We start from the raw sequence: 9,601 nt of genomic DNA on the forward strand, positions 1-9,601 counted from the left end.
TAAATGAACTGGCCGCGGAAGCCATTGTCGAGGAGGGAAGGATAAGAGAGGAGGAAAGAAGAAACAAAGAAGAGGAGGAGAGAAGATATAAAGAAGAAGAAGAAGAAAGAAAATATAAAGAGGAAAGAAGAAACAAAGAAGAGGAGGACGAAAAGGAGAGAAGAAATTTCAAAATCCCAGAGAGCGAAAATTGGGATTCTGAAGCGACATATCCTGCCTCTGCTCTCTCCCCCCAAAAGGTAAAAAGTAACTGGGGGATAAGATGTGTATGTGGCGCCAGGCCTGGAAGGTGCCACCATTAACCAGGTGTCCATGAAGTTCCAAACAAAACAGCCCTTTTCAGGGCTACCCAATACTCTAGAAAAGAAATAACGATCGATTTGCCAATGTGTGTAGGTAGAGTAGTGTGAATATAAACACTAACTCTTTATTAATAGTGGAAGTGTATGTGTTTGTGTGTTTGTATTTGTAAATGCTGAAGTAATTGTGAATAGTAGATTATGGGTTTCTTTATTGTTTCTTAGCGTATGTGGAGAGTATAGTTGTGGTTATATTATATGAAATGAGAAAGTAGGGGGATGTTTTCCTTCACGTACGCGCGATGTTCGGTCATGATCTAGGTAAGATCAATTTTATGTTATTAGGGGGATGTTTTCCTTCACGTCCGCGCTTTCACTATACGAACCCACAGTGTTCGTTGTTCAAACCATTCTGCAAAGAATAAAAAGAAGATGGCGTCAAACCAAATGGACAAAATACAAACCTTGCAAGACGTTTTAGACAACTTAGGAATAATGGAACAGATGCTAATAAGACTCGTTGAAGACCATTATTCCTATAGTCCCCATCGTGTAAAGATGGAAATTAATAACTTAAGAAAAGCAAAGGACAAGATTAGTGGTGTAATGAAAGAGATAAAGGACGAGAAGGAGGATGAAGAGGAAAGAATAAGAATACGCAAATGGAACGAAAAAATTGAAAAAGAAGAAGAAAATGAAAAGAGGAAGAAAGAAGAGGAGGAAGAGAAGAAGAAAGAAGAGGAGGAGAAGAAAAAAAAGAAAGAGAAGAAGAGTGTAGGAGATAAAATAAGAACTTGGTGGAGGAAAAGAAGAAATTAGAAGAAGAAGAAGAAAACCCAAAGGCCCTTTTCAGGGCCAGCCATATTTCTCGAAAAGAGATAGCCTTTCCATTGCCTACCCCTTTTTTTATTTTATTTTTTAGAGATAGAGACCCTCCCTGTTTCAATTTTACATAGACCCTATACAGTCCCAGGGGTTTTTGGCCATGTTAAATTTACATAGACCCTATATTGTCCCAGGGGTTTTTGGCCATGTTAATTCCCATAGACCCTATATTGTCCCACGATTTTTCTCCATGTTAAATTTACATAGACCCTATATTGTCCCAAGGGTATTTTTAATGATAAGTCCCATAGACCCTATAATATCCCCCTTAACTACTCACATAACAACATACATACATACATGCATACATACATACATACATACATACATACATACATACATACATACATACATACATACGTAGATTGATGAACATCAAACACATATATGACAAAGAGAATAAATATATTTTCTTTTTTTATTATTATTATTTTGTTAACATTTTTCCGTTAAGATAAGCGATATATGTATTCTTCTCTTCCTCAAACTTCTTCTATGTAGATGCGCTTGCGTCTGTGCGCAGTGAATCAATGCGACAAAGGTTTCAAACATGACGGAAACTAAGAAAACGATGAATTGGGGTGCACCGGCTGTGGAGACGAGAAGCGATGGCATAGCAGCGGCTACCAAAGTCAACATATTCCTACTTCCAGAAGAGATGGATATTAATTGGGATTTAGTTGATTTTCTCTCTTTTTCACAAGCATATGCTCCCGTATCAGCACCTTCGCCACCTTCTCCTTCTTTACCACACGTCAATGATTTTAAACAGAGACAGAAACAAGAATTGGAGAAATTTTTACAGCAGTAGAAATAAGCAGAACAAGGATATCTCCTTCAACAATAACAACAACAAGCAGAAGAAGATGCAAAAAAGAAGGAAAAGACAAGAAGAGGAAGCAGCATAAGAGAGAAAAGAAAGAAAAAGTCTAGGAGAGAAAGGGGCAGTTAAAATCAAACTGTGACGGTACTCTTAGACATTTTGGCAGAGTTAAGGATTCTGAAAGCAATGTATCAGAATTGTGTATTATCGCCCAAAAAAATACCTTCCAGAGCCAAACAACCCAAGCCTATTACTATACCAGACCTACAAATTTCTACCAAATCATCATCGACAGGAGCAAGTCCAGAAGAAGGCCTTTGCCGTGACAAAGGCGTAAGGCAGTTAAAGCTGATTGCTTCCCGTTCCTGAGTTTGTTTCTTTCAGGCAACTCACCTCTCTAGAAAAGAGATAGAGCTTTTTGCAAATATCAATTAAAATTCAAAATCCCCTTTTCGCCCATGATGTACGTGTGTGAGTGAGTGCGTGAGTGTAGGTCCATATTCTAAAAATTCAAAACCAAAAGACACTTACGTTTTCTGTCTAGTCTATTCCGTTACAAATTTTACAATTCAGTTCACTTCAGTTCAACACTTTAAAAAGTTCATAGACTTCTGTGTATTTGTTCACTGTTTTTTTTTTTTAAATTTAATTTCACCACTTTCACAGGTTTTTCCTCCTCTTCTTCCTCATTTTCCAATCGTATTCTTTTCTTTTCTTTTTTCTCTTTCGTCCAGTGTCTTGGTTCTTCCTTTTGAGAGGCTACTTCTTTTTCCTGTTCGGATCCCCTCTCTTCCTTTAGTAGTATAGTGGGATACCCTATGATCAAGGGGACTTTAATGTTAAACTTGGAGGGTTGTACCCTAGGGTCTATGGGAATTTAACATGGGGAATTTTAACTTGGATGGGACTGTATAGCGTCAAGGGCAAATGGATGGGTCTGTATAGCGTCAAGGGAAAATTAACATGCGAATATATCGTGGGCCTGTACAGCGTCAAGGGAAATTGAACATGGGAGATTGATATAACACAGACAACAAACAAGAGACAAACACTGATACAACATGAAAAACAAAATTTGGGGAGGCAAGAAAGTCATTTCTTTTCGAGACCAATGAGGGGCCCTGAAAAGGGCCTTTGGCTTTATGTTAACATCCTTCCGTTAACATAGAGGACATAGCATTGGTCTTCTTCTTTTCCTCAAACTTTGTCTGACTTCTCGTCCGTAGATCATAACTCTGTTTAAACAGCCTTGTGTCTCCACATAAATTCTTTTTTTCCAAACGCTTGTATCCGTCCTCCTGACAATGACCCACGATGATCTGACATACATGGGTAAGTCCGTACGGAACAGCATTGACGATACGAGAATAGAGGATTCTACGTCGGTCCACATGTTGGTGACGAGAACAAGTGAAGGAATGCAGTGAACTGCGGTTATTTATAGGGGAAGGTAGGACCGAAACAGATTGAGTTGGTTGACCAATCTAAGCACGCGTTACAAAATTAAATTCAGTCACCACACGTCCAATCCGAAGAGAGCAGTCTGTGACGTCACATTCCCTATATAGAGGCGCTAGCATTTGTGTGCAGTCAGTCCATGCGACACTGTTTTCAATCATCAAGGAAACTCAGACGAAAATGAATGGGGATGTACCGGTCGTGGAGACGAGAAGCGATGAAATAGCAGCGATTTACCCAAGTGAACACCGATCTACTTCCGGAATATGCTACTTTTAATTGGGATTTTGTGGATTTTTTAACCTCGCAAGAATTTGTTCCGATACCAGTACCTTTCCCAGTACCTTCTCCTTCTTTACCACTCTCTGATCATTTCAAACAGAGACAGAAAGAAGAATTGGAGAAATTTATACAGCAGCAAAAGGAAACAGAACAAGCCTATCTTCTTCAACAACAGCGAGAAGAGGCAAGAAGGAAACGACAGGAAGTAGAAGCAGCGAAAAAACAAGGGTGTGAAAGTCAAACGGTCTCGGTACTTTTAGACATTTTAGCAGAGTTAAGAAGTCTGAAACAAATGTAACAGACTTTTTTATTACGACCGAAGAAAATAAGACCTTCCCGCGCAAAGCATCCCATCCCTGTGAGTACGCCTGCTGTACCACCCCGGTGATTTCTACTCAATCATCATCGACAGGAGGCAAACCACAAGTAGGCCTTGGCCGTGGCAAAGGCTTAAGGCAGTTAAAGTTGATTTAAACCAACAAATACCCAAAGGCCGTTTTCAGGGTCACCCATTTCTCTCGAAAAGAGATAGTATTTCAATTTCCAACATCAATTAAAACTCAAAAGGCCCTCTCTCTTTTTTTTTTACCCCTATGGTATTTGTGAATGTATGAGTGCGTGACTGTAGGTTCTTATTCGAAAAATCAAAACCAAGAGACATTTACTTTTTATGCTTGGTCTATTCTGGTCCAAATTTTACAATTCAATTCACAAACATATCACTTTAAAAAGTTCATAAGCTTCTTTTGTCTGTTTTTTAAATTTCTTCACTGTCATAGTTTTTTCTCCACTTCCTCACTTTCTCCATGCCTTCTTTTCTTCTTCTGTTTCTCTTTCTGCACGTGTCTGGGTTCTTCCTTGGGGGAGAGTACCTCTTCTTCTTCCTGTCCATAACTCCTCTCTTCTTATTCTTTTTATTGCTTCTGTTGTTTCTTAGGGCAATCTGAAGGCCAGTGTTCCTTTTCTTGACAATGACTTTTGTCTTTTCTAACCCCTGTTTGCTATTTGACGGTCGGGACACTCTGAAGACCAATGTCCTTTCTTCTTACAAATATAGCAAGTATCTTGACCTTTATCTCGAAACGAGGGTAAGTAGTCCGTTGGCTTGTCTGAAGAAAGTTTTCTGATGACCCTCGCAAAGCTCTGATCAAAAGTTTGATCTGGGTAGGCTCTTCCATTGTTCTGCACAGTTTGAGAGTGAAAATGAATAGTGGAAGGACAAGACAAGCACCCTTTATATACTCTGGGCTGCCATGGATATAAAGTGACCCATGGTGTTTAACAAGTAGTTATTTGACTTTTTGCAGTCAAGATGAAAAGATCGCATCCATTCATGAAGAAAGGAGAAGAAAGTAAGAGGCAGAAACCTGATCTATCGCCTCGTACAATAGCTGACGTCTTGGCACAAATTCATGCCAGTGATTTTGAAGATGACCCGAGTGAGCCAGAATCCAGACCCAGAGAGTCCACAACCAATCAAAGTCTACCACTAACTCCTCCAAAGTACTACCAGATTCAAAAGACTGAAAAGCGCTCCACTAGAAAATTTAGAACTACGGCTAACACATACACAGTGAATTTTAAGAATTTCAAGTCCGAAGTACCGTTAGAGAAAGCAAAGGGGTTCATCGTGGATGTGTGAGATTCTTTGTTAACCACAATGTGGCAATGTGAAGCCATATAATACGATCGCTTAAGACTTTCCATTCATCACAACAGTTTGAAGTCCTATTACAGCAAGCGGGGCTTTCCAAAGACACACTCTGTGGCATTCCTGAAATGTAAACATTCCAAGATGTCTTGGCTTCACGCTACACGTTGAAAGTGCACCATCAAGAAGTGGGTGGACCTCTGTTGTTTCGAGGCAAAGATTTCAAAGACGGACAAAACATTCACCTCTGTCATCACGAAGAACATTTCGACGTCATAACCAGTATCACTGGATTCCGGGATACGGTTTTTAGTGGGAGAAATGAGACTCTGGTTATAACAATCAAGAGCAACAGAAGCATTGTGGATCGAAATGCTCAGGATGTTTAGTCTCTCACTCCTATCTGGACGAAGGACAGGAACGAGTACATTGCCCTACTTGTCAGCGCACTTTCGTTCACAGCAAAAAAGTGCTTGTCAACTGCTGAGATTGTGCCCTACTTGTGGACAAGGCATTCGTAACAATAATGCCAAGGCACACGTATATTCAGGGAAGAAACGATGTCACATTTGTCACCAAATTATGGGTTTGGAACCCGAATGCTACGTTCAAACTACTATTCAAAACATCAAGAGGAAGAACATGACCAGAAGAAAGTCAATTTCATCTTTTCCTATTTCGAATGCATGCAAGACACTGGCATTCACATTCCTAATTTCAGCGTGGCTCATAGAGCGTGCGAGAAGTGCATCCAAGAGCATATCATTAGTCACTGCCCTCACTGCAACAAGATTCCTGGAGGACGTGGGAAAATAATTCGGGGACCGAACACGGTAGCCGATTTTGCCCAATTGATTTTAGGCCCCATAGATGAGTCGTGGAGCCAAGAGGACAACGAACGTTACGGAGATTGTCATTGCCATGACACGATAATGGCTCACAATTCCTCTAAACACGGTGGACAGTTTCTATTGAGATACTATACGGAACAAAGTACCGAACTCCCTAAAGTGACTTTGAACGGAGCCAAAATCATTCCATGTAAGTGGGTCAAGTACAGTTTGACGATTCGATGAGTTACTTGGCCATGCCAATGAGTCGAATGCCTAAAACGTTTGAAATAATAGAAATGACCAAAGGCTATTTCCGCACTTTTTCAATCCCGAAGCCAATCAACACGCCGTTCTACCCCATTTGCCTAAGGCGCACTAATACAACCCCGACAACATGCGCACCGAAAAACGAGAAGTATTCTATGCTTCGCACCAGACTCACGCCTCGGATCCCTTCGACTTTCAGGAAAAAATGTTAAAGTATTGTTTTTCCGAGGTGGACATTTTACGTCGTTGCTGTGGAAATTTCGAGAACTTTTCATGGAATACGGAGGTATCGATTCTTTGAAAGAAGCCTGCACCATTGCCAAAGCGTGTTCCTTAGTGTACCGCAAAGACTTTTGCCCTAAAACACCATGGCTGTCATAAACCCTCAAACGACGAACTTTGTCAAACGTCAATACTCAAACAAAGCACTACCCTGTGCGACAAGGAAGACAAATGGATTCAATATGCCCGTAACGAAGGAGGAAAAAAAATCATCTGAACGTATTCAGTGGATGCTTTTTTCACGGATGTCCCATCTGCTATCCTCAACGTGGCACTAAAAATCAGTTTTTACAACGTACCATGAAAGACTTGTACGAGGCCACTTTTCAGCGGTGCTTACAGTTAGAACACTAAGTGGTGGAAATGTGGAAACACGAGTACGATCACCGTTTGAAGACCGATCCCGATCTTAAACATATAGTGGAAAGTTAAAAGATGATGGACCCACTGAACCCGAAGTTCAGTTTGTAGGGAGGACGGACGAATGTCACTTGTATTATGTACCACGCCGACGAGGAGAAAGGAGAAGAAATCAGTTACTTGGACGCGTGTTCGCAGTATCCTTACGTGTGCAAATAGTATCAATTTTCTGCAGTGCACCCGCAACTGCTGACTTAACATAACGACCTGGATAACTTTCGACAATACGAAGGATTGATTAAATGTAAAGTCTTGCCTCCCACAGAATTGTACCATCCTGTTTCACCTCACCATTGCCAAGGAAAACTGATAGTTGTGACGAACTTGTGCCGAAGCACGCAACCACGGCCGACCCTGTCAGTACACCCAGGAGAAACTCGCCTTGACGGGAGCGATAGTCAGCGTAGAACTGTCTAAAGCTCTGGACCTGGGATATCATATGTTAGAAGTGTACGAAATTTACCACTTTCCCAAGACGGAACAGTAGCACTAGGGCGGCGAGACTCAGAAAGGCATTTTCGCACAGACTACGTGGATGCCTTTTTGAAAATGAAACAAGAAGACAGCGGCCATACTTTCTGGTGCCACACTCCCGAAGACCAAAAGAAATTAAAAGAGATAATACTTCGAGCAGGAAGGCATCACTTAAGTCTACGTGGAGAAAGACGAAGGAAGGCAATCGTTTGCCAAAGTGACGTTTCATTGCTTGCGAGGCAAAATGGCACAACGAACGTGTTTAGCGAAGACGGAGTATTTGAAAGAACCATCCCGCTACTTCCAGATCATTCACGATAAAACCAAATATCACGATAAAACCAAATACATGAAACACGTGGACGTTGTTCTTGAGGACTTGATCTTAATAAATTATGAGGAAGAACTGCACTTTATAGAAGCCGACGAATTTGGAAATGTCATCATTGCAGCTTACGTGACAGCCCATGCTCGCTTAAAATTGTACGAAGATTTAGAACAGTTAGGAGATCGCGTCTTGTATTTTGACACGGACAGTTGCATCTACATCGATCGCCTGGGTCAATGTTACCCTAAAATCAAAGGAGACCGTTTAGAGCCTGGACGGACGAGCACACTGACGACATGATTCTAAGTTTTGCTAGTGGCGGTCCCAAAAATTACGGCTACGAATACCGGGGCAAACAAGAAGTTCACAACGAGTGTAAAGTGAAAAGATTGACGTTCAAGTATCGCAAAAAAGTCAAGTGGTGAACTTTGGGGTCTTGAAAGAAGTTTTTCCGTCTGGAGAAAGTATAAACTTTAAAGTGACCACCTACAAACTGCACAAGATTGTACGTTTACTCACATACCAAATCGTCAGTCGACCTTTGGAAAAAGTGTACCAAATCGTATATCAGAAGCGATCGAGACTTCTCAACCACTTCACCTTGCCGTACGGACACGTCGATATTGGCCAGCATAAAATAGGGCAACTCCAAATACCAAAAGTTCATTGTAACTACCAAGACCAAGCGAGAAAGATGAATACTTTTAAACTTAAGTTCAGTGATTCTCAAGTGGAGGGAGATTCTGTGCCTTGCGATTGCATGGATGCCGTAGGTTGTAACCTCTGCGATTCAGTACCAAATCTTAGGAACATTACGTACAAAAAAGTTACGTCAACCTACAAAAATTGATGTAGAGTTGTACATTGTAACATTAAGTACAAGAAAGTTACTAGAAAAGTACGTCAACTTCCAAAATATAGAGCTGTACATTTGCAACATTACGTACAAGAAAGTTATGTCCACAATGACAAGGAAAAGGATTCCGTTATCCAAAGAACGGAGAAACCAAGTCCTGAGACAAAAGTCAAAAAATGTTTTGTTCATCATGAGCAGTGATACTGGTCTTTAGAGTATCCAGAATGTAAAAGTAAAGTTTTTAGTAATGATGTGTGTTGATTTGTCTTTATTGTCTTCGATATGGTCCTCAATGTTAAACATTTTTAGCATTGAATTAAATGAGATTTCCTTAATAGTCATACAAGTTCAAATCAAAATGGCGTCACATTGTTACATTTCCTTTTATTTGTGGATATCCCATCTCTACCTTAATCTCCCAATGAAATATGTTTCAGACACACAGACTTGAAATTCACGTGCTTTACAGAGACCAAAGACTCAATGAAATATGTTTCAGGCACACAGACTTGAAATTCACGTGCTTTACAGAACCCAAGATTCAGTAAAATATGTTTCAGACACACGGACTTAGCATTCACTTGCCTGACAGGGACCAAAGACCAAAGGAAATATGTTTCAGACACAGTGACTTAAAATTCACGGGCCTCACAGAGACCCAAGACACAAGGAAATATGTTTCAGACACAGTGACCTAAAATTCACTTGCCTGACAGGGACCAAAGACCAAAGGAAATATGTTT

The sequence above is a fragment of the Sinohyriopsis cumingii genome, chromosome 15 (assembly GCF_028554795.1).
Source record: "Sinohyriopsis cumingii isolate HCF-2022 chromosome 15, ASM2855479v2, whole genome shotgun sequence".
Lineage (NCBI taxonomy): Eukaryota > Metazoa > Mollusca > Bivalvia > Unionida > Unionidae > Sinohyriopsis > Sinohyriopsis cumingii.